Genomic DNA, 25,759 nt, shown 5'->3' on the forward strand with positions numbered 1-25,759 from the left:
AAATAGGTTTTGCTATTACTACCAGAGATAGGAATCTACCTGGTGCCGAGGATTGCGTCAGGTCAGCGACAGAATCACGTTTAGTGAATCGAAGTCTCTCTGCTTCGGGAAGGACAGAGTCTGAGCTAACCAGGTCACGAGAGCAGTCGGCTGCAGACAATGTTATTACGGCACCCGCATCCGCAGCGGCAAACGTTATGGGAATCGTGTTAGCTAGCGCTCCCTTCAACCTCCAGCCGCATGCAGTCCGACAACCTCGTTTACACGACTCCACACGTGTCTCTAACGACGACAACAGTTTTAAATACAGAAAATGTTCGAACCTCTGCATATCTCCACACGCCGTGATTCACTGGTTGATGGAGGATCCTTTTTACGTTGCTGTGTATTAAAGTGCCTTTCCAATCCAGACACGAACTAAATGTTTGAAGGAGGACTGCTCCGCCTCTCTAAGATCTCGTATTGACCAAACTTTGACAGCGGGACCTCTACGGGATAAGTGGACGACTGAACAATATACGCAGTATTTGCGGTGAAGAGCAGTTCCGTACGTTTTCTAAGTACCTTCTAGAGAGATGTGCGTCGTCTTCGAGCATTTGCCAATTAAGGTGTTTCTAAATTCTCTTACATCCTCTCATCAGAAACAGAGGCCTGGGAAAATATGCACTGCCCTACGCTGAATGGATCCTGTGTCACCTTTTCGTGCCATCTAATGTGGGTCCCACGTACTTGAGCAGTATTCGTGTATAGGCCACAAAAGCGTTTTTTATGCAAGTTCTATGGTAGTCACACTGTAGTTTTTCAGTATCCTATGAAATGGAGTGAATGTTAACTGATGGCTACTGTATGTAAAAAGAAGTTTTCAGTGGTGTGCGCGACTGGAGTGTATGCTGGAGAGCTAACTATTGAATTGTACAAGAGATCCTAGAACAGCTATACGACATTTATCTCTCTGCATTTCAGGTAGCAAAAAAGGAAGCCTCAAGAAAGACATGCTACTAAGGTTTGCACAAAGTAACAGGGCTTTATTTAGAAAGAAACACTTGATAAGTTCCAAAAACATTGCCGTTGGCACCAGAAAAATATTGGTCGAAAGCTATATTGTGAGCTCAGCCCTCTGTGAGTCCGAAAAAAGGACTATTTGGAAGACAGAAATGAAGTGGTCACATAACTTGGAAATGTACAGGAGATGGCTGGAGTTCAGATACATTGTCTTGTAACGAATGAAGGCGTATTGTAACTAGTCGACCATAAAAAAACAACAAAGACATATAATTGTTGAGCATATATTACGACAGGATTCATTGCTTAAAACAGTAGTTGAATGGCTAGATATGAGCACGCAAGCCAAATCGTGATTGATGTAGGGTACAGCAGTTATGTTGACAAGATGAGGGTAGATGGCAGGCGACAGGAATGGATATACGCGTTAAGTCAAGCTTAAGGCTGACGACTGAGACAACAAAGCGCCTGTAGCTGCTACATGGGCAAAATACAGGTCTACGGGCCGGTCGGGGTAGCCGAGCTGTTCTAGGCGCTACCGCCTGGAACCGCTACGGTCGCAGGTTCGAATCCTGCCTCGGGCGTGGATGTGTGTGATGTCCTTAGGTTAGTCAAGTTTAAGTAGTTCTAAGTCTAGGGGACTGATGACCTCAGAAGTTAAGTCCCATAGTGCTCAGAGCTATTTGAACCATTTGAACAGGTCTATGGCAGTGGCAGATTCTTCGAACTAAAATTTACCACTTCAAACATAAATGACGAAGACAATAATGTGAAAAAGGAATTGATAATCAAGAGGTTAGAGCCAGCACTCAACGTGCTTCCTATGTTCTCTTTCCAACACTTCAAACCTAACACTCTGTGAGCATATACAACATTCGGCAATATGTGTCCGATGCATCAATCAGTTGCGTATTAGTTATCTGCCACTATTTTTTTCCTAGTATTAACAACATATGCCTCCATAAAATATATTTCCCAAATCCGAAGCGGCTGGCTAAAGTCAACACACTACCAAACCAAGGTAAATATCAATTACTTCTGAAAAATTGTATACCAGTTGCTCTTTCGAGTTGCTTTGGGAGAGACTTCGGAAGACTCATTTCAAAAGTGCTCCCAGACTTATGTAAGTTCAAAAAGTCATACTCAGCCAGTCATCTGGTTTTCAAGAAAAACGCAGTACTGTTCCTCTGTTTCGTAATAAAGAAACAAAGGACTTTGAAGTATAAGAATACGAATGTCCCCTAAGATACAGATTGTCTCATATCCTTACGGTAAAACTTATGCAGATGGTAGAGAACTTTGGTTATAGAACTAGTGGTCGTAAGTAATTATTTTGTTTTTTTATGGGCGTAAATACCTCACTTATTACTGAAACTGTTCATAGCCGTTGTTCAATCCGAAGATTACCAACTGCCATTGGTTTTACACATTTCGTATCGTAAGAGTAGCAAATCAGTACACTAATGCAAATTCCTTCGAAGTGTGCATTCCATGTGAGAGTAGACATGTGCTTATTAAGAAGTCTCCTAAAAATTCTTCGGTACAAATAATTGTTCTTCGAAGACCTGTTCTCTCGTCATTTTTTTCGGTGTACATAATACCACGCAAAATGTTAAATGCAAGTCTGCAGGTACTTGCAACAAGTGATGCTCCTTCTCCAACAACCAGTCGACATCTACAAATAATGGAACATTGCACCACGAACGCATCACAAACGACTAAGTACTGTTTTACTCGGTAGCGCCACTATCGTAGACTCGATATTTATTTTCATGAAAAGAAGTAGTTTGTGAACACATACATCATATACATTGGTCACTCAAGACCACGTAATTCTTGTTGTATAGCACCTGACGAAAGTATCCAAACTCCTATTAGTGGACATTAACATGAGCTGTGTCCATCCTTCGCCTTGATGACGGCTTAAGCTCTGTTGGGGACACTTTCAATGATGTGTTGGTTGATTGATTTGGGGGAGTGGAACAAGGAGCGAGGTCATCGGTCGCATTGGCTCTAAGCACTATGGGACTTAACATCTGAGGTCATCAGTCCCCTAGACTTAGAACTACTTAAACCTAACTAACGTAAGGACATCACACATATCCATGCCTGAGGCACGATCCGAACCTGCGACCGTAGCAGCAGCGCGGTTCCCGACTGAAGCGCCTAGAACCGCTCGGGCACAATGACCGGCGGTCCCATTCGATTAGGGAAGGCTGGGGAAGGAAGACGGTCGTGCCCTTTCAAATGAACCATGCCGGAATTTGCATGAAGCGATTTAGGGAAATCACGAAAACCTAAATCAGGATGGCCGGACGCGGGTTTGAACCGTCGTCCTCCCAAATGCGAGCTCAGTGTGCTGACCACCGCTCCACCTCTCTCGGCCATCGCGATGTCAGAATGGGTTTGGAGAAATGACAGATCATTCTTACTCTAGATCCCAAACCAAAAAAAGGTAGTTCTGTTTGACATTAGAGTCTGGAGCGAAGTCAACGTTGTAGCCCATCCTTAAGCTGTTCCATTGGTTTACGGTTAGGAGTCTGAGCAGGCTAGTCCATTCCAGAAAAGTTCCTGCATATAAACCATTGCTTAACATCTGCTGCCTTAAGGGAAGGTTCATTGTCATACTGATGCAGACAATCATCGTCCCCTAACTGTCCCTGCATAGAGCTCAGAATACAGCGCTGTAAAATGTGTTCATATCCTTCTACATTCAGCGTTTTCCTAAGCGTAATAAGGGGCCCACAACGTAAAAACCAGAAACACCCCCATACCGCACCATCTTTCACGAAAAGCACCCATACACATTGTAACACCATCGCGCTTCTCTGTTGGCACTACACGTGATGGTAGGTAACCACCTCCAGGCATTCGCCTAACATAAATGCTCCCATCGTATTGTCACAGGGTATATACTCACTCATCAGTCCAAATCACTTGTTTCCAGACATACACTGTCTAGTGGAATCGCTCTTTAGGTCACCTCAAGCGTCGCTTAGCACTGCCTACAGAAATGTGTAGTGTATGATGACCCGCTCAGGTAGCAGTTCGTGTTAACGCAATAGATTCCGGGATGTGTAGGTATAATGCCCCGGATGGAATGCACCCGGTGGATTAACGACGAGGACTCGGTGTGCCGACCAGCCAGGATATGGTTTTTATGTTTCCCACACCCTACTAGGCGAATAACGATTCGGTTCCCATGTTCTGCCTCAGATCCACGTGCACATGGAATTTGCTCTACACGCATACCTTAATCTCGCAGAATGATGGTAATAATGAAGGAAAATGGCCATTGCAGTTTTCCTTCATCATTACCGTCATTATTATTAGATTATGGTCTGCAACGTGGTTTGCTCACAATGATGGTTTTAAACTACATACTGTCATTGTCTTCGTATTTATGAATATGTATCATTGCATTACTACAGCTAATGATGCTTTGCAATGCTTATTCACCGGATTTTTTAGATTTTGAACGATCTGAAGATGATTGTAGAAAGCAACCGAAACTAGTTTGATTGTAACTGGAAAACTGTGGTACACTCATTAAAAGAGTTTTTCTTAAGAAAATTTATTTAATAAATTACTCTTGATGTGTGCTATCAGTAATGTAATGACTCAGTGATCTGGTTGTGAGTAGAGCAGCTATAGTGCATATATACATATTTTACTTGAGCTTTGCTGCCAACATAACAATCTAGATGAACGTTGAAAGTTTGACCTGTTGTAGTGGAGTCTTCGGAGTTGTTAAAGCCACCTCCGCGCTCATTACTCTTTTGTTTTTGAGACTCGTCATAATTACGGTTACATTGTGACCACCTTTTATCTTGCTTGGCCTTTGTCTCCATGCTCCCAGGAGTGCATACCTGGGGAGAGAACGGACCATCTGCTTCGTAAGTTTGTTAAGGACAGGATTTTCATGTGTTGCGTGTGCAATTCTGAAAATAATCCAAGAAATATTCAACATGGGAATTACATAATTTTCTCACTGATTTCCCATAACCCACATGGTGTTGTCTGCACCATCAATGAGTGAGGGTCTTCTTGCAGAATATCATATTACATTTTATTTGTGTTTTGTGTGCAGTTTTGACAAAAATGCAATAGTTATCCTACATGGTCATTTTGCCATTGCCTTCCAGTCACGCACATGGCGTTATCTGCACAGTCAATAAGTGCTGATCGTTCTTGAAGAGTTTCGTGACAGGCTTAGTGTGTGATCTTGTGTAGATTTGTTAGGAGGAAGTGTTGATTTATATGTGTTCTGCGTATTGTGTATTTGTCTGCTGAACCTGACTTGGCCCCCTATGATAACTTACGATTTCGTACTCCCTGGTTCCGCAAAATCTATTCAGATCCCTAGAAGCCATCTTGTGTGCATAATTATTAGAAACGGTACCATTAACCAGTGAATGGGTGGCATGAGTGTGAAAGTTACATATGACAAGTACGTCAATTCCGCTAGCAGCATGTTCTTCTACCAGTCCTATGCACAATAACTACGAGACCGCTTAGGTAAAGATATTGAGTGGCCTCAGCGCATGAAATATGTTATATATGCTGATTCTGCTCTGAGATTTTGGCAGAGTCCCGTAATAAATTGTATCTTCAAACGAGATATACCATCACAATGTTCACACTACTAATTTCACTCACATAACCCCACATAACAGCTCAATTCTGAACATATTTACCCCTACACTAATTTTGGTTGATTTAGTAGCTACATTTTGAACACACTATCCGAAAACTGTCTTGAGCAGCTAAATCGACAGCCAACACGTAATGGAAATATTTTGGATCTGGTAGCCACGAACAGACCACACCTCATCGACGGTGTCAGTGTTGAGACAGGGATTAGTGATCATGATGTTGTCATTACGACTATGGTTACGAAAGTTAAAAAGTCGGTCAAAAAGGCTAGGAGAGCATTCTTACTAGAAAGAGCAGATGAGCAGTTGTTACCATCCCACTTAGTAAATGAATCGCCTTCATTTACTTCCGGTACGATGGACGTGGAAGAATTATGGGCAAATTTTAAACACATTGTAAATCACGCTTTGGACAAGTATGTGCCGAAGAAGAGGGTTACGGACGGAAAAGACTCACCGTGGCTTAACAGCGCAATTCGGAGAATGCTCAGGAAGCAAAGACAGTTGCACTCGCGGTACATGAAATATCTGGAAATTGAGGACAGGCAAATGTTAGTAGAGATTCATGCTGCTGTAAAAAGAGCGATGCGCGAAGCATACAAGCACTACCACCGTCATACCTTAGCAAAAGGTGTTGCTGAAAACCCTAGGAAATTCTGGTCTTACGTAAAATTGGTAAGCAGGTCGAAGGCTTCCATCCAGTCACTCACTGATCAATCTGGCCTGGCACCGAAAGACAGCAAAACGAAAGCTGAAATTTTAAATTTAGCATTTGAGAAATCTTTCACGCAGGAGGATCGTACAAACATACCGCTGTTCGAGTCTCGTACAGATTCCCGTATGGAGGACATAGTGATAGACATCAATAGGGTTGAGAAGCAGTTGAATGTGTTGAAAATAAATAAATCGCCTGGTCCTGATGGGATTCCAGTTCGGTTTTACAGAGAGTACTCTACTGCATTGGCTCCTTACTTAGCTTGTATTTATCGCGAATCTCTTGCCCAACGTAAAGTCCCGAGCGACTGGAAAATAGCGCAGGTGACGCCTGTATATAAGAAGGGTAGAAGGACGGATCCTCAAAATTACAGACTCTAGTACCTTCTACCGCGGTAGTCAAACACGCGGCATAACAAATGGACGTGGTCAGCCCATAAAGGGCTCCGCCTCCGCGGCGGTTATTCCGCGCAGCGGCTCTCGCGCAACGAGGGCGCCACCGCTAAAGGTACGTTGTCCAAGACGCGACGCACACTAGCGACTGCGACGGGTCGCTACGTGACGTCAGAAGTTGCCTGCTGGCGCATGCGCAGTTTGGGATGCGACGCGCGACTGTTGCGGCAGCTGCCGCAGCACTGCACCAGTGATCAGTGTTGCGACGGAAGTCGGACGACACAAAGACGTACGGCTGCCAGAAAGATGTCGAGCCAGTCAAGGAAAACTGAAATGAGCCACTCACAGGATGTGATGCTCTGTGAGCTGGTCTCGCAACATCCTTGCCTTTACGATTTGAAGAACCCTAAATATAGAGACACTATGTTCAGAGACAGAATTTTGGAAGAAATTGGTGCACAGTTGAAACTGGCAGGTGAGTGAAATATATAATATTTTCCCATTAATGCAAATTTTTCAGGTCTGTTATGAAAATCAGTATAATCTATGAAGATGTAGAATTAGAATGATGGAAATGAACTTGAAGGTCAATTTTCGCATTACCCTTTTTTGTGACGATAAAAATTGAAAACGACAATTACATTATAAAATGAACAATCTAAAGTACAACGAGAAAGTTACATTTTACAATACCTTCACTTTGAAAGTAAACGGTAGATTGGTGTCTCGATGATACCTTCCAGTTGTGAAAAACCACCACTAGATTGTTGTACAGCTTTCTGTAATCAATAGATGTTCGTTTTTGAGGAAGGCGTTTCTCAATAGACTGCGCAAACAGTATGCTGCAATAACTAATTTGTCACATTCACTTCAATTCATTGGTAGAAGATGGTGCTCAGAAAACTTGTGCCAAAAGTGCACAACTGTTTTACAAGGCCCTTCTGGTCGGACACAGTTCACAATTGAAATTCGTCTTTTGTAAATCCTGGAGTCATCTTTTGAGTGCAGCTTGGCAAGATTAAATGTTCATGTCATCCATAACAATGTGTGCTGTCAGAATATAAGAATATGGAAGTTCATTTGGATGGGAATAAAGAGTCAGTCGGCTATGAAAGTTGCCTTAGCTTGTTCCAAAAGTTTCTGCATGGGAGAAACTGACAAGTATAATTTGGGGAAATTTTGTGAACAAGCACGGACATTATTTCTTCTACATTTCTGCCAATGTGTACTGTAGACGTTCAGAATGAAATTTCTAGAGATGTTTAAGGTGTAACCCTATCTTGTTGTCAAGAACTTGAAACAATGCAATGATGGTAGCATGCGCATATTGTTAATAAACTTATCTTTCATTGGAATTTTAGGTGAAATGTGCAAAAACAGATGGAGGAATATTCGGTACTTGTATTAGAGAAATAAACGAGAAGGAAAGCTTGGAACAGGTTCATATGCCTCATCAAAACCATGAAAATGGGTTCTGCTTGATCACTTGGCTTTAAGAAACCTACATTTCGTGGCATTTTAAATGAAATTGTCAAGAGCATATGGAGAAATATTAGTAACTCATACCGGAGAAATATATGACATAAAATGGTTTCATTAGGTCCAAATGTGTCAGCAAAACAAAACAAATGCATTCTCTATCGTGTGATGACCACATGATTCACGTTGGGCGTCGATGGAACTGGCGGCTAGTCACGACACTCCCGGAGATATATGAGCCCAAATCTCGGAAACGTAGATCGATGTCATTCTGATCTCAACTTTAAAAATAATTACGAAATGTTATCTTCTTTTCATCGGCAACGATCTATAACCTAACGTGAATCATACGCAAAGTAGCCAGCGACCACATTTTTCACTGTACACAATTCAAATTTTATACAGTAGGTTACTTGTAAAATAAGTATCGGAATAACTGTGACGAACATCGGAAAAATAGACACCTCATTATCAAGCTGTAATGTGAAAATGTGAGATACGCAAACATCAATTTTTTGTGCCTTTTACTTCCTCACAATTGATAGAGAAGTAATATACAGCGAAGAAAACACGTAAAATCGGAAGAGATACTTTTCAATTTTTTAAAGTAAAAGGAGAATCTGTATCGAAAAACTAACTCTGGGAGCCGATGTAACTCTGTTGCATTAACATACAGTATTTTTTACAGCAAGAAAATCGGAATTCTTATTTTTCTTATGTATTTGAATCCGCCGCCGCCGACCGGAGTTTGGGAAACAGCGACGACTCCAGTCGTGTTGCGGCCGTGTCGCCGTCCGCCAGGGTGGGAAAAGAGGAGGGGGCAGCGTCGCAGTCACAGCCAACTGTCGCGTCTTGCACAACGTAACTTAAAGGTACGTTGTCCAAGACGCGACGCACACTAGTGACTGCGACGGGTCGCTACGTGACGTCAGAAGTTACCTGCTGGCACATGCGCAGTTTTAGTTTTTGGATGCGACGCGCGACTGTTGCGGCAGCTGCCGCAGCACTGCACCAGTGAGCAGTGTTGCGACAAAGTCAGACGACACAAAGACATACGGCTGCCAGAAAGATGTCGAACCAGTAAAGGAAAACTGAAATGAGCCACTCACAGGGTGTGATACTCTGTGAGCTGGTCTCGCAACATCCTTGCCTTTACGATTTGAAGAACCCTAAATACAGGGACACTTTGTTCAGAGACAGAATTTTGGAAGAAATTGGTGCACAGTTGAAACTGGCAGGTGAGTGAAATATATAATATTTTCCCCTTAATGCAAATTTTTCAGTCCCGTTATGAAAATCAGTATAATCCAAGCAGATGTAGACTTAGAATGATGAAAATGAACTTGCAGGTGAATTTTCGCATTACTCTTCTTTTGTGACGATAAAAATTGAAAACGGCAAGTACATTATAAAGTGAACAATCTAAAGTACAACGAGAAAGATACATTTTACAATACCTTCACTTTGAAAGTAAACGGTAGATTGGTGTCTTGATGATACCTTCCAGTTGTGAGAAACCACCACCAGATTGTTGTACAGCTTTCTGTAACCAATAGGTGTTCGTTTTTGAGGAAGGCGTTTCTCAACAGATTGCGCAAACAGTATGCTGCAATAAGTAATTTGTCACATTCACTTCTATTCATTGGTAGAAGATGGTGCTCAAAAAACTTGTGCCAAAAGTGCACAACTGACACAGTTCACAATTGAATTTTCGTCTTTTGTAAATCCTGGAGGTATCTTTTGAGTGCAGCTTGGCAAGATTAAATGTTCATGTCATCCATGACGATGTATGCTGTCAGAATATAAGAATATGGAAAGTCATTTGGATGGGAATAAAGAGTCAGTCGGCTATGAAAGTCTCCTTAGCTTGTTTCAAAACTTTCTGCATGGGAGACACTGACAAGTATAATTTGGGGAAATTTTGTGAACAAGCATGGACATTATTCCTTCCACATTTCTGCCACTGTATACTGTAGACGTTCAGAATGAAAATTGGGAAACCCGAGCCGCTACTGATAAGTGAAGGTCAAATACAGCTGAGCGACAGATGACATTCCCATCCGTACTTATCGCATGATGTACTGTGAAGCGACAATGCGATACTCACGGGAAGTAATACTCAAACCCAGTGTCGCTATGATTTACCTACCACATCATATAAAATATATAATTGATGGCAAGGCTATATTAAACTAATTTGAACGTTTTTTTCGCTCCGTTGAAAAACGTAAATTTTTGACGTTTGTTGGTTTTGTTAGGACGTCTACTTCTACTTGGGTATCCTCGTCCAGGTTCAGAAGAAAATACTAGAGGTGAGTAATTTATCCTCTTCTCAAGAATGAGAAGAAAATATATTGAAGGGAGCATGTCTTTACTTTTAAGAAACCTACATTTCGTGGCATTTTAAATGAAATTGTCAAGAGCATATGGAGAAATATTAGTAACTCATACTGGAGAAATATATGACATAAAATGGTTTCATTAGGTCCAAATGTGTTAGCGAAACAAAACAAATGCATTCTCTATCGTGTGATGACCACATTATTCACGTTGCGCGTTGACGGAACTGGCGGCTAGTCGCGACGCTCCCGCAGATATATAAGCCCAAATCTCGGAAACGTAGATCGATGTCATTCTGATCTCAACTTTAAAAATAATTTCGATATGTTATCTTCTTTTCATCGGCAACGATCTATAACCTAACGTGAATCATACGCAAAGTAGCCAGCGACCACATTTTTCACTGTACACAATTCCAATTTTATGCAATATGTTACCTGTAAATTAAGTATCGGAATAACTGTGACGAATATCGGAAAAATAGACACCTCATTATCAAGCTGTGATGTGAAACTGTAAGATACGCAAACATCAATTTTTTGTGCCTTTTACTTTCCTCACAATCGATAGAGAAGTTTTTTTTTCGTGTCAGAAGCACCATGGATACAGGAATATAAAAAAATTAATAGCACAGAAAAAAAAATTAATTAGAGGCATATGATAATATATATATATATATATAAATATATATACAAATATGTGTGCACAGAAACAAAATGTTATAGGCATTTGGCCCATAAGCGGGCTACGTCGACAGCATTTGGGGTTGCCAACATCAGATCCTCTAAAGTGCAGTGTGAAGGACATTCAGGGCAGTTATACATGTGCTGGGTCTTCTGCACCTCTCCACAGTCGCAGAGATTAGATGTGGTAGAATATCCCCGCTTCAGAAGGTTATCTCTTGACCGTGCAGTGTTGGCGCGTAGCCTGTTTAGTGTTCTCCAGACCACCCAGTCCTCATCGTAACCTGGTGCTAATTCTTCCTTTGGTTCCATCCAGTGCCCTTCTCCCGACCGCTTCCATCTCTCCACCCTAGATCCAGGTTGGTCGCTAAAATCTTCGGTTGCTCTGAGAAAACTGCGTCTAGATTTCAAGCGTTTGGTGGCTGGCTGAGGTGGCTCTCTGCCAACTCAGCCCTCGCTCTTTCACTATAGGCTGCCGCTTCTCTTCGCACTGAAGGAGGTGCAATCCCAGCAAGATGGTAGAGCTTGTCTGTTGGCGTCGGTTTCAGACATCCAGTGACGAGCCTGCAGGTCTCGTTGAGAGCAATGTCGACCTGTTTAGTGTGGGTAGAGTTGTACCAGACACTGCTGGCTTTGCGCCCCAGGAGGAGTTCGTTATTTTCCGAAGAATATTATTTCTGCCGCTCACCTTCATTTTGGTGTTAATACAGTGCTGTTTATACGTCAGAGCCCTGTCTAGGGTTACTCCTAGGTATTTGGGGTTAACGCAGTGTTCGAGGAGTGTGTCCTTCCAGAAGACACGCAGCTTACGGGATACCTGCTTATTACGGAGATGGAAGGCGCAAACTTGTGTTTTGCTAGGGTTCGGCTTGAGTTGATTGTCGGCGTAGTACTGACAGAGCATGTCTAGCGCATCCGTGAGCTTTGTCTCAACATCCTCAAAGGAGTCACCCTGTACGGCCATAACACGGTCATCGGCGTAGATATAGTTTTCCGTACCAGCTGGCAGTGGTTGATCATTGGTGTATATATTAAAAAGTAAGGGTGCCAGTACGCTGCCCTGAGGGAGACCATTTTTCTGGGCCCGCCACCTGCTATGCATCCCTTGGAATTCCACAGAGAACCTACGGTTCTCTAACAGACTTCTAACTGTGGATGTGAATTTAAAGTCCCTGGTAATGGTATACAGCTTCTTCATTAGCAGACGTAAGTTGACGGTGTCATATGCGGCTGATAGAGAAGTAATACACAGCAAAAAAAAAAAAAAAAAAAAAAAAAAAAAAAAAAAAAAAAAAAAAAAAAAAAACACGCAAAACCGGAAATGATACTTTTCAATTTTTTAAAGTAAAAGGAGAATCTATATCGAAAAACTAACTCTGGGAGCCGATGTAACTTTGCTCCATTAACATATAGTATTTTTTACAGCAAGAAAATCGGAATTCTTATTTTTCTTATGTATTTGAATCCGCCGCCGCCGACCAGAGCTTGGGAAACAGCGACGACTCCTGTCGTGTTGCGGCCTTGTCGCCGTCTGCCAGAGTGGGAAAAGAGGAGGGGGCAGCGTCGTAGTCGCAGCCAATTGTCGCGTCTTGGACAACGTAGCTTAAAGGCCACGTGCAGACAGCGGCCAATAGCCGCTCCCTCGGGTTTCGTATATAGGGACCCCCTCTGCCCTAGTCCAGCCAGTCTGGTACTCGCTCTGGATATCGTTTCTATCTCGGTGGTACTGCGTTCTGGTCATTGCTCGTGGTTGACATTTGCCTGGCTCTGGTTCCGAGTGGATTTACGTTTGGTGTTTGGTGTTGTGATGTTGTGGTTTTCACAAGCCTCCGTTGTTTATTTATTCCTTGTTGTGTCGGTCATAGTCGGTCGTGGTCGGTTGTTGTCAGTTGTCGTTGGTCTGTCGTCCGACTCGTCCTGTGTTTACCCGGTGGTGCGTGCTCCACCGCCAGCGGCTTCCCCGTCTGGCGGCTCCCATCCGCGGCCCAAGGCGTTTCCGCTTGTTGCAGGATTCTCGAACGTATTCTCAGTTCGAATATAATGAATTTCCTTGAGACAGAAGTTGCTGTCCATGCATCAGCACGGCTTTAGAAAGCATCGCTCCTGCGAAACGCAACTCGCCCTTTTTTCACGATATCTTGCGAACCATGGGTGAAGGGTATCAGACGGATGCCATATTCCTAGACTTCCGGAAAGCGTTTGACTCGGTGCCCCACTGCAGACTCCTAACTAACGTACGAGCATATGGGATTGGTTCCGAAATATGTGAGTGGGTGGGTCGAAGACTTCTTAAGTAATAGCACCCAGTACATTGTCCTCGATGGTGAGTGTTCATCGTAGGTGAGGGTATCATCTGGAGTGCCCCAGGGAAGTGTGGTAGGTCCACTGTTGTTTTCTATCTACATAAATAATCTTCTTCATATGGTGGATAGCAATGTGCGCCTGTTTGCTGATGATGCTGTGGTGTATGGGAAGGTGTCGTCGTTGAGTGACTGTAGGAGGATACAAGATGACTTGGACAGGATTTGTTATTGGTGTAAAGAATGGCAGCTAACTCTAAATATAGATAAATGTATATTAATGCAGATGAATAGGAAAAAGAATCCCGTAATGGTTGAATACTCCATTAGTAGTGTAGCGCTTGACACAGTCACGTCGATTAAATATTCGGGCGTAATATTGCATAGCGATATGAAGTGGGACAAGTATGTAATGGCAGTTGTGGGGAAGGCGGATAGTCATCTTCGGTTCATTGGTAGAATTTTGGGAAGATGTGGTTCATCTGTAAAGGAGACCGCTTATAAAACACTAATACGACCTATTCTTGAGTACTGCTCGAGCGTTTGGGATCCCTATCAGGTCGGATTGAGGGAGGACATAGAAGCCATTCAGAGGCGGGCTGCTAGATTTGTTACTGGTAGGTTTGATCATCACGCGAGTGTTACGGAAATGCTTCAGGAACTCGGGTGGGAGTCTCTGGAGGAAAGGAGGCGCTCTTTTCGTGAATCCTCTTACTGAGGAAATTTAGAGAACCAGCATTTGAGGCTGACTGCGGTACAATTTTGCTGCCGCCAACTTATATTTCGCGGAAAGACCACAAAGATAAGATAAGAGAGATTAGGGCTCGTACAGAGGCATATAGGCAGTCATTTTTCCCTCATTCTGTTTGGGAGTGGAACAGGGAGAGAAGATGGTAGTTGTGGTATGAGGTACCCTCCGCCACGCACCGTATGGTGGATTTCGGAGTATGTATGTAGATGTAGATGTACATTAAAATCGTATGTGGATAATTATTATGTCACATTGTGGTACAGACGCATGCATTCAGTTATCCCCTTTGTGGCTTGTTACCCCTTTGTGTTATCCGTTGTGATACGTTGTTTAATTCAAGATTAGGGTAACTAACTGATTAAATAAAAGTTCTGGCTGATCCACAAATATATATCGACAAGCACTGAATTAAAGGAGGTAGCGAGAATGTGAGCAATGATAGAATCTTTAATGCACACCGGCAGACAGTGAGTAATAAAATTGGTTGACAAACAGATAATTATATCTGTCGAATCTCGCTCAGGTTAAATAATTGACGAACAGTAACCTTTCAACAGTATACTCTGCAAAACCATTGTAAAGTAGATGAGACTAAGTGTAAGGAATTTTGAAATCAGCTGTTTGTAAAGGAACTTGCAATTAGCTAAAATTTTTACATTGGGCAGACGAAATGAATTCTTGACGTTAGAGTCCAAGAACATACCCCACCTAAGAATAAACCGTGACTAGATTACACTTAGTGGAACAGACGCTCATAGAAAACAGCATGCATGTTTTAGACGTCGTACTTGAAGGGCTGTAACCAAATCCCTCAAAAGAAGCTAAGGTTTATAGGAACGAGGAAAACACACTCAGAATTTTAAACGAAAAGAACGAATTCACGCAAAATAACTAATTTTAATTACACGATAGTTTTGTCCTGACACATTTTGCTTTCTTTTTGACTCGATAATTCTTGCTGTTTGTGAGTCTGTATCCAGAAACACATCACGCAGACACCCGACTGTGAACTGTCAGCTGATGCGAGTGACGCTGAAGCCTAAATGTCATCCTAACAGAACGCAGTACTTATAAATTGTCGATCTATACCTTATTTTTATGTGCCCAGTGCACTCGCTGGACCTACTGCTGTTATCGGTGTCCTAGTATGCTCCTTTCGGTGCTTTAACACTGCATTTAACATGCTACTTATACACTTATGAAAAAAAAACACGACACCAAAAAGTAATTAATGCCAAGTAATGAAATTTCGGAAATACATTTGTCTAGTTAACATATTGAGGGGGTTAACATCGCAGGATCACATGTTAATGTAAACGCGAGATAAGCCATTGCAAATGTGAAATGCTGTTACATTAATAATCAGTGTAACCGTCCGAATGTTGAACGCAAGCATGCAATGGTGCATGTGTTGAGTTGCAGAGGTGACGGATTTCAGTTTGTGGGCTGGAGTTCATGCCTGCCTGTCGGTCAATACCGGGACGGTTAATGATGTTTGTGGATGATGGTGGATTTCTCGTCCTATAACGTTGCATATGTGTTCGATTGGAGACATATCTTACGATCGAGTACGTGAAGCTAACATTTCAACACTCGGTGGAGTATCTTCGTTAACAGCGGTATGTGGGCGAGCGCCATCCTGTTGGAAAACACCCACTGGAATGCTATTGCTGAATGCAGTACAACAGGTCGAATCACCAAACTGACGTACAAATTGGCAGTCAAGGTGCATGGGATAATCACGAGAGTGCTGCTGCTGCTGTCATACGAAATCTCATCCCAGACCATAACTCCAAGTGTAGCTCCAGTGCGTCTAACAAGCAGACAGGTTGGTTGCAGCCTCTCAACTGCCCTCCAACCAACACACGGCCATCACTGGCACAGAGGCAGTGCCAGCTTTCATCAAAAAACACATAAACCTCCACCATGCCCTTAATGAACTCTCACTTGATACCAATGAATTCGGAAATGGCGATGGTTTGGGGTCAGTGGAATGCACGCTACAGAGCATCTGGCTCGGAGTGGCCTCGAAACAATCGACTTCTAAGGGCTCGTTCTGCCACTGTGGACCAACTGCAGCTCATATTGCTGGTGGAGATGCAGTACCGTGAGCCAGAACCACACGTCTACCCCCTCAGAAGTGGCAAGTGGCCATCCGGAGCCCAGTCTCCTGTACGTCTCGTGACCAGCAGTCATGTACATTCCTGTCATGTCTTTCTGCAATATCGCAGAAGGAATATCCAGCCTCTGATATGCCTATTACATGACCTCGTTCAATGTCAGTGAGGTGTGCCAATGGCGTCTTTGTCCCTTTAAAGGCATTCTCCACTAACATTAACTCACCACGTCCATTCTCAAAGGTAACTAACGCTCACGACAGTTACCGGAACTATTTAAATGAAACCTGATTTGCATCCTCATAGTGGCACTACTAGCGCTACTCTTACGTGACTGGCGCGAAATTTGAAGAGACGTAATCTTTCAGATGTAGAAAAACACCTACCAACTTTCGTTTACGTCGCAGAAATACTTCTTGGATTACCGATTATTTTTCCTTCAGAGTGTATGTGTGCGTACGTTTACTTCAGTAATTATATAAATCACTATCTGAGAAACTCGATGTTTCCCAGATATGTGTATATTCCAGTCTTCTATTCCTCCCTCCTCTCTCTGTCCATCTCCTCCTCCCCACACCTCTATCTGTTCGTCTCCTCCCTCACCTCTGGCTGTCCATCTTCTCATCCACCCCAGCCATGTGTACCTCCTTATCCACCCGTCCTCTGTCCTTCACGCCGTTATCACCCCCACCCCACTGGGAAGCTGTTGGTTTATATCCCCACAGTACTTCCTTCCAAATAGTAAGTAATATGTGCACGAAGTTTGGCTGAAATCGACCCATGGGCATAGGAGATGTTCATAATATGAGTATGTGACATATATAAATCTAACTCTCTTCTGTTTTACATATTAAGACTCCAGAGACGATATGAAATTTATCTGAGTTATTCAGTCACGTGGATTAATCTTAAGACTCGAAACACGTTGACAAAATTGTTGTCTCATTGCAGTGCTCATTCTAGCGACCCAGTTGACACTAAACAGCACAAATAAGAGTCAATTTAAAAAAATGTTCAAATGTGTGTGAAATCTTATGGGACCTAACTGCTAACATCATCAGTCCCTAAGTTTACACCCTACGTAACCTAAATTAAACCTAAGGACAAACACACCCACCCACGTCCGAGGGAGGACTCGAACCTCCGCCGGGATCAGCCGCACAGTCCATGACTGCAGCGTGTTTGACCGCTCGGCTAATCCCGCGCGGCAGTCAATTTTCACTTCATACTTTTAAAAGTATTCCGAGTCAAGCAAATACAGGAAATAAGTACAACACATTGTTTTCTAATAATTTTACGTCATCCCTACTGATCAATACCCCCACTCCTAGTGGTAATGAGGGAATCATACTCCCACGGTATTCTTTTACAAATAATAAGTCATATACCCAAGAAATTTGACTGAAATAGCTCCAGATGTTCATGAGTAATTCTTCAATGTTACTCCCTTTTCATCCCCACCAATATGGGATGTAGGGTATTCTTTAACACCGCAGTACTTCTCTCCAGATAATAAGTGATATGTTTACCAATTATGGTTGTGTATGCAGCGAGCGACACCAAACTGTGAATGCTTCTCTTTTGCTAACGCTATAGCTGCAATCATAGTATTCACACTGGTTCCATCATACAGATTGTGCTCCAAGTTTTTCCTTTAGCTTAATCGTGTTGTTTATTTTCTAAATCTGCCAATTTTGGCACAAATTGCGTGACATTTTACACCTTTCCATAAACACAGGTTCGTTGCTCTACAACTATACAGAGTTATTACAAATGATTGAAGCGATTTCACAGCTCTACAATAACTTTATTATTTGAGATATTTTCACAATGCTTTGCACACACATACATAAACTCAAAAAGTTTTTTTAGGCATTCACAAATGTTCGGTATGTGCTCCTTTAGTGATTCGGCAGACATCAAGTCGATAATCAGGCTCCTCCCACACTCAGCGCAGCATGTCCCCATCAATGAGTTCGAAAGCATCGTTGTTGCGAGCTCGCAGTTCTGGCACGTTTCTTGGTAGAGGAGGTTTAAACACTGAATCTTTCACATAACCCCACAGAAAGAAATCGCATGGGGTTAAGTCGGGAGAGCGTGGAGGCCATGACATGAATTGCTGTTCATGATCTCCACCACGACCGATCCATCGGTTTTCCAATCTCCTGTTTAATAAATGCCAAACATCATGATGGAATTGCGGTGAAGCACCATCCTGTTGAAAGATGAAGTCGGCGCTGTCGGTCTCGAGTTGTGGCATGAGCCAATTTTCCGCGGATTACGCGTGAAACTTGCCCGCATGCGTTCAACCGTTTCTTCGCTGACTGCAGGCCGACCCGTTGATTTCCCCTTACAGAGGCATCCAGAAGCTTTTAACTGCGCATACCATCGCCGAATGGAGTTAGCAGTTGGCGGATCTTTGTTGAACTCCGTCCTGAAGTGTCGTTGCACTGTTATGACTGACTGATGTGAGTGCATTTCAAGCACTACATACGCTTTCTCGGCTCCTGTCGCCATTTTGTCTCACTGCGCTCTCGAGGGCTCTGGCGGCAGAAACCTGAAGTGCGGCTTCAGCCGAACAAAACTTTATGAGTTCTTTTAAGTATCTGTAGTGTGTCGTGACCATATGTCAATGAATGGAGCTACAGTGAATTTATGAAATCGCTTCAATCATTTGTAATAGCCCTGTATTCATCTGTTGTAGTCTTTACACGTTGTACTTAGATGTTATTGCTAATCAGCTCTAGATACGGTTATATGCTTTCGGTTGGTGAATAAGCACAGTCCTTTTTGTGTTTTGGACTGATCTGAAGACGATACGCTCTGATGAAAATACACCACAAGAATGTTCTTGCGCTCTAATAGTAGTGTAAAGACTTCAACATTATCAATATTTCTCCTTCTTCAACAAGTTATACAAATCATGACTACAAGACTAGGACCGAGAAAGCACAACAAAGATTATAGGGCTTGATGATGATGTTTGGTTTGTGGAGCGCTCAACTGCGTGGTTATCAGCGCCCGTACAATCACCCAATCTCTGCTCAGTCCAATTTCGCCACTTTCCTGGATGATGATGAAATGATGAGGACAACACAAACACCCAGTCATCTCGAGGCAGGTGAAAATCCCTGACCCCGCCGGGAATCGAACCCGGGACCACGTGCTCGGGAAGCGAGAACGCTACCGCGAGACCACGAGCGGCGGACAGATTATAGGGCTTAACAGTAGTACAAAATCAGATTCTTGTGTACATACGTATTCAAGAAACCAACTGAAAATATTAAATTTCACGCAGGTCGTGTAGTGGAAGTTAAATATGAAAGAAATGATATTCATCTACTCGACTGAAGAACATCTCATCGAAGCTCTCAAAATCAACGTTTTAGCTTTTTGTAATGAATAGTAGCTCTGTAATACATTACTGCGTGGTCCGGTCACATTAATGTTATCACCCTCTCTGTTCAACGTGCAAGAACTACACACAGACGGAACGTGGCAGCACTAGCAGTTGAGGGTATATAAAAATTATATGCAGGGTCGCGGAAAACAGTGTAGTCGTCGTCGTAATGCGGAAACGGGGATATATATCTGACAACCGAGACGGTATGAACATTGGCTTTCAGTCCAAGGGTTGAAAGATTTCCAAAACGGCTAACTTTGTAAACTGGTCGCGTGACGCAGTGGTTAAAACATACCTTGCGAGACAAAATGGCACTATGAAAACCTGCGCCCAGGCAGCTACGATGCAGCACCGGCCATAGATGACAGGGCGAATAGACGTGTAACAGTTGAGCATTTGGCCGGCCACACGAACGAAGGGGCTACCGACCGTGTCACAGTTGGTTACGGGCCTGCGCAGCAAGCGCCTGCTTCGTGCAGCACGCTGACTGCTCTTCATCGGCAACGAACGCTGGAATTCGCAGGCCGATGCCGCAAATGGATCGTTTGAAACACCTACGATGTGAGCTGCTTCCTGCAGGTGCCTAGAAATACTTCGCAGGTTTTCTCCGTAAATACACATTTTTACAATTCTCTGTAAATGTGGGTGGGTGCCACAGAGGGTATTGCCGAACATAGGGGGCTTAGAGGGACCATTTGCCATTGTATTCACGTACGTGTCAATGTTTCATCTCCACGGTTACGCTACAGGAGGGCGTGAAACTGGACCACAGAAAATTCGTAAGTAGCCTTCGCTGGCTCGGATTCCGTTCAAATTCTGTCGAACGGTTTTGTACGGTCCGAAGTGGTGCGCCAGGGCAAAAACTGCTGTCGCACTGCACTTCAAAGAGGTGAGATCACTTGCAGGTTCAATCGCCTAGGAGGTGTCAACAGTGTGAGACGTTGTCAACAACCTCATCCTGTTCCTCATTCCACTGCTAACTGTCGTTTTCTACCGCAAAGAGTGTGTGAATCGACATCCCACGGAAAGATGTTGTTTCATTGACGCACTTTGCGCCTTCCCCTGAGGCAGTTTCGTTTCTGTTACGAGTGGCGGTGTCTCTGAATTGTTTTCTTCAGCAACTCGTAAGGAATCCGCGCGATTTCAACGCTGGCCGTCGCAATTCTGACCTGTATCGCAGAAGTGTCGAAAGAGGGGATAAGAGGGGCTCCTCATCGTGTGGCGTTGAGCACATCTGCGCCGATGTCATATCATTACCCCACTTTACCTGCTGAGATGTGGCTTTCTTCGTGTCGTCAAGCCCGGCGTTAAGGTGGCAGGGCACATTGCTTTTGCACTATTGCAAATGAAGGTAGTAGGAGACTTTGAGCTAAACTTCAAACTTAAGCGCCGCAATGTGAGACAGTTACGGGCTTTCGAAAAAGTGATTCTTTAATTCTATTGGGCAGTATTGTAGATTAAATTTGTGTGACAGAAGGGACTCGAAACTCAGACCATTTCCCTTCGAGGGGAAGTTATCTGTCGACTGTGGCATCCAAGTTAGACACACGACCCACCCTCACAGTTGCGTGTCTTCCCAACCTCGTTTACTTTCCACCGCAGTTTTGGAAAGAATAGGTGAGTATAGGAAAATAAACTTCATCGGGCGTGTTTGAAGCAGAGAATTATATGGCTTCCTCTGCTTCTGTGATCCGACGCACAGGAAAGATTCACCTCGAACGGAAGGATATACGGTTATTTGAGACCGAAAGGGAGAGAGAGACAGAGACAGAGAGAGAGAGAGAGAGAGAGAGAGAGAGAGAGAGAGAGAACGGGGATGGGGAGCAAATTAATATCTGAACACTATTGGCAGCTTTCAGTCTTCACTTTCCCTAAAAAAGAATTATACATTTAGCGAGCAAGAAAAATTGAGAAAACCATAAAAACACATCAGACTCCACAAGTGTGCTGATTGTTGATAGGAAAGTACGCTGATAATTGTTTTAATATGTCCATATTCACAGTGAACGCAGGTCTTCTACCAATTTTCCACCGTCCTAGTTTGCTAGCTCTTTCCTCCTGAAGTGTATCTGAAAGGAAGAAAACCAGTAATTATCCGATTTCTGGGAAGATATTTGATTACGGATCTGACGCGAACTAAAAAATAATCTGATTTTGTAGCGTGTTCCAAACGGATCTTGCGTCATCACCTTTGATATCAATTTTTTCGAAAACGGACGACATAAGGCCTAAAATCTATTACAAGAATTGTATTGTATTGTATTGTATTGTATTGTACTGTATTGAACTGCCGACCTAGAAACGACGGAGAGGCGTCATCCCCGCCGCAGCCCTCAGTGGTTCACAACCGCACAACAGGCCACTTCAGTCCACTCACCCCACCGCCGCCCAACACCGAACGCAGGGTTATTGTGCGGTTCGGGCCCCGGTTGACCCCCCTGGGAACGTCTCACACGAGACGAGTGTAGCCTCAAATGTTATTTGGCGTGGTAGAGTAATTATGGTGTACGCGTACGTGGAGACGGTGTTTGCGCAGCAATCGCCGACAGAGTGTAACTGAGGCGGAATAAGGGGAACCAGTCCGCATTCGCCGAGGCAGATGGAAAACCGCCTTGAAAACTATCCACAGGCTGGCCGGCACACTGGACGTCGACACTAATCCGCCGGGCGGATTCATGCCGGGGAGTTCATGTGCAACAGATCATACAACTAATTATTCATCCACCGCATGAAAATTAATTGAGTTCGCTGCAGCTAGGCAATCTGAAGTAAAAACAAAGAAAGTTGCACTTGTTCTGACTGCTGCTACAACTGAAGTTGCTTGAGTTAGAAGAGGTAATGGGACTGACTTCCTAGAAGTGGGGCTTGCTTTTACATATTACCTGGGAATTTCGTCAGGTTACCAGCTTGGGGAAGACGGCAAGCAGCGCGGTGTGCGCATTCCGAGCTAACTCTCTGCCAGCAGCCTCTCTCTAATCCGATTGCGAGTATCGGATTATGTCCAACTCTGGCAGCTCCTCAGAAAAAGGAACCGTGGGAACCGGCATGCACTGCCGCGCTGGTGCTTCAAGAGCGGCCTCTCGCAGAATTAACAGCTGACGTGCCTCGGTTTACACAGAGTTAGGGAAAAGTGTTCCGTCTTCCTACAGCAGATAGGAAACAAGTCCAATAAATATATGTTCCGAAACAAATACTTGTCGAGTTATTGTCTGTGCTGTCTCGCGACAGCCATCTGCTTGTTGACACTATAGGAGGTTCCCAGTGTCATTATCACTTATTTTTACACATCCTTCAGCACTTCTTCTGGTAGAATCACACTTAGCTATGTTCAGATTTGGTCAGGATCGTGGGACACACACTCCTGTAACGTGTGCACGTTTTTGATTGGTATAGAATAAACCAATGCCTTTAAATGTGTCCAGATTCAGAAATCAAAGGTGTTAAGATCAGGTGAACGGGCAGACCGTCACTTATTAACACTTTGAGTGCCATTCCCGTAATATTAGGAACGACTGCCGTGCTCGTAATGTCATGGCTTTCTGTACAAAATTGAAGAGAATGTAATATTAATGGCATGGCACTCAAAGTGCTATACCTTAACGTTAGATATTGTCATATGAAGCATAGAAAACGTCGTCGGCCCGTCGTGCAGAAACAACATCCGTTGCCTTTCTGCAGTTATAACGTTCTCCAATACGGAGGGAAATTTGTCACTGAGAAAATGGTGGTAACAGAACCTGTTAATTTTTCTGGTAAGGTTTATGGCCTTACGAAAGACGTTCATTAAATAGTCAACTTTCAAATCACTCAATTTACGCGACTGCTGAGAAGCTAAGCTGTTGCAAAGACAGCCTGTACAGGGGCTAAGCGTACCACTCTCTGGATGGTGAAGTGAGGTATGTCTCTAGGGGGCGATACTTTGGTGCCAAATGACCAATAGAAAACTTTGCAAGGGCTGAGTTGCGTCTTAGTGTATCATCTTCATTCCGTTTCTGGTTCCGCCCTGCTATAGGCAACTGGTGTTTCCTGCTTCTCAGTGCTTGCTGGAGCTGACTTATGGCTAATATGTATTTGAGTTGAAACCGTGTTCCGACGGCCATTGCCATGCAACAGTCTACAAGGATTTCTGTGACACCGCAGCATGCTCCAGGTGCCTGGCGTAATATTTCGTGTTCACCTCTGTCAAGTCTGCAGACGTACTTCCAGCTGTGTCCACACTGAAAAACATAGATCTTGCTCCATGCTCGTGGTAAAGTACCTGTATTTCACTTGTCACTCTGTGAGGTAAGCGCTCTTGTTGATTTAATATCACTCAAAAGTATTCTGTTGTAGCGAATATGGACAACGAGCAGCTGTATAATGGAATGATGACAGTGAAAATGTCTGCCGGACCGGGGTTCGAACCCAGATTTTCTGCTTATCTCAGGCGATCACCTTACCGTTGGACTATCCGACAACACTTCACGACCAAACCCATACTTCAACCTGACATCTACCACGTATCTGCAACCTGGACTGCTACATCCATTATGTACATTTACGGACAGGGGAGTAGTTTTAATTGCAAGTCACTTGCCCGGTGTCGGCGGATAAATACGATAATTCAGCGCTTGGGTTGTTCAAGAGTATGATGCAGTGTTCCTTTGGATATGCATGCATGTCTAAAGGAACAGGAGGCGACTAAAGCCGTTATGAAAAACGTGAAATGTATTTTCACTTGCGGATATGGACAACCATCAACTGTATAACGGAATGATGACAGTGAAAATACGAGTCGGACCGGTGCTCGAACTAGAATTTGCCGCTTATCACGAGCGGTCACGTTATCATTAGGCTATCCGAGCACGCTTCACGGCCAGACCAAAACTTTCATATGTCGTCAACCATGTGTCTACAACCTACACGTCTGAACAACAGGGACACCGCAGTATCGTATTCTGTCGTAAATGAGGTTTCCTTTTATTCTGATTATCATATATCGTTCACTTTTGAACCACATGGAACTCATTGTTCGAAGTCCATCGTTAATAATAAGAAATTTCCCAAACGGATTTTTGATTTATTTCCCTTCTTTATTTATTTATGAAATCAGCACAATATATGGCTGGCACAAGTGTTCTCATATTCATTCTTGCTGCTGTATTCCATTTGAGCACGAACTTGAAAGTGATTCAGATTTCAGCGGAATTATTTATCAAAGGGAAAGCAGCTGCTATTGGCAGGAATTTATGGTTTCTTCCCTTGCCTTTACAACTTTTAAGGTAAATCAGCATTGCCGAGAATACGAGACTTCATAATGTTCAAGATTATCTTCGATGTGACTGTTATATTTAGTGGTTTTTGTGGCTAGACGTTAGGCTTACAGTGTGAGGTTAGTCATCCTAATTACACAAGATTTGTCTATATGTAGATCAGATCTACCCTTCTCAGTCATGCTCGGTCAGTATCATGTGCAATCGTGGTCTTAGTCATTCCCATGTTTGTTCATGCCCTGATTTTTTTCCTGTTCCACAATGAAAACATCTCCTGCTCTTAAATATTTGTATTAAGCCATGGGCAACATCGCTGGAAAGTTCTCCGGTCAATATCTTTTATAAAAGGGACATACTTTCATGGAATTTTGCTGAAGCTACAGTTTTGACATACACAGTTCAGTTCGGTGAAAGAGGGGAGGCTTTTACCTATGACTCTGTGGCCCACAATTCCTGTCCAGACATCGATTCTAAGGCGAAGTTGATGCTTTTCTTCCACGATTGTTCGAGAATTTGCTTCTGGCGTTTATTGTAGTAATTTATTATTCCACTCTGTGTGCATTCCGTGTCATATGTAAATAAAATGTACGACAGGGCTTCACACAGAACGTACTCCGCGAGCAGTCGGTGACCGCGGGCCTGCGAGCACTGAGTACTCTACACCCTCCGT

Source organism: Schistocerca cancellata, chromosome 4 (genome assembly GCF_023864275.1).
Source record: "Schistocerca cancellata isolate TAMUIC-IGC-003103 chromosome 4, iqSchCanc2.1, whole genome shotgun sequence".
Classification (NCBI taxonomy): domain Eukaryota; kingdom Metazoa; phylum Arthropoda; class Insecta; order Orthoptera; family Acrididae; genus Schistocerca; species Schistocerca cancellata.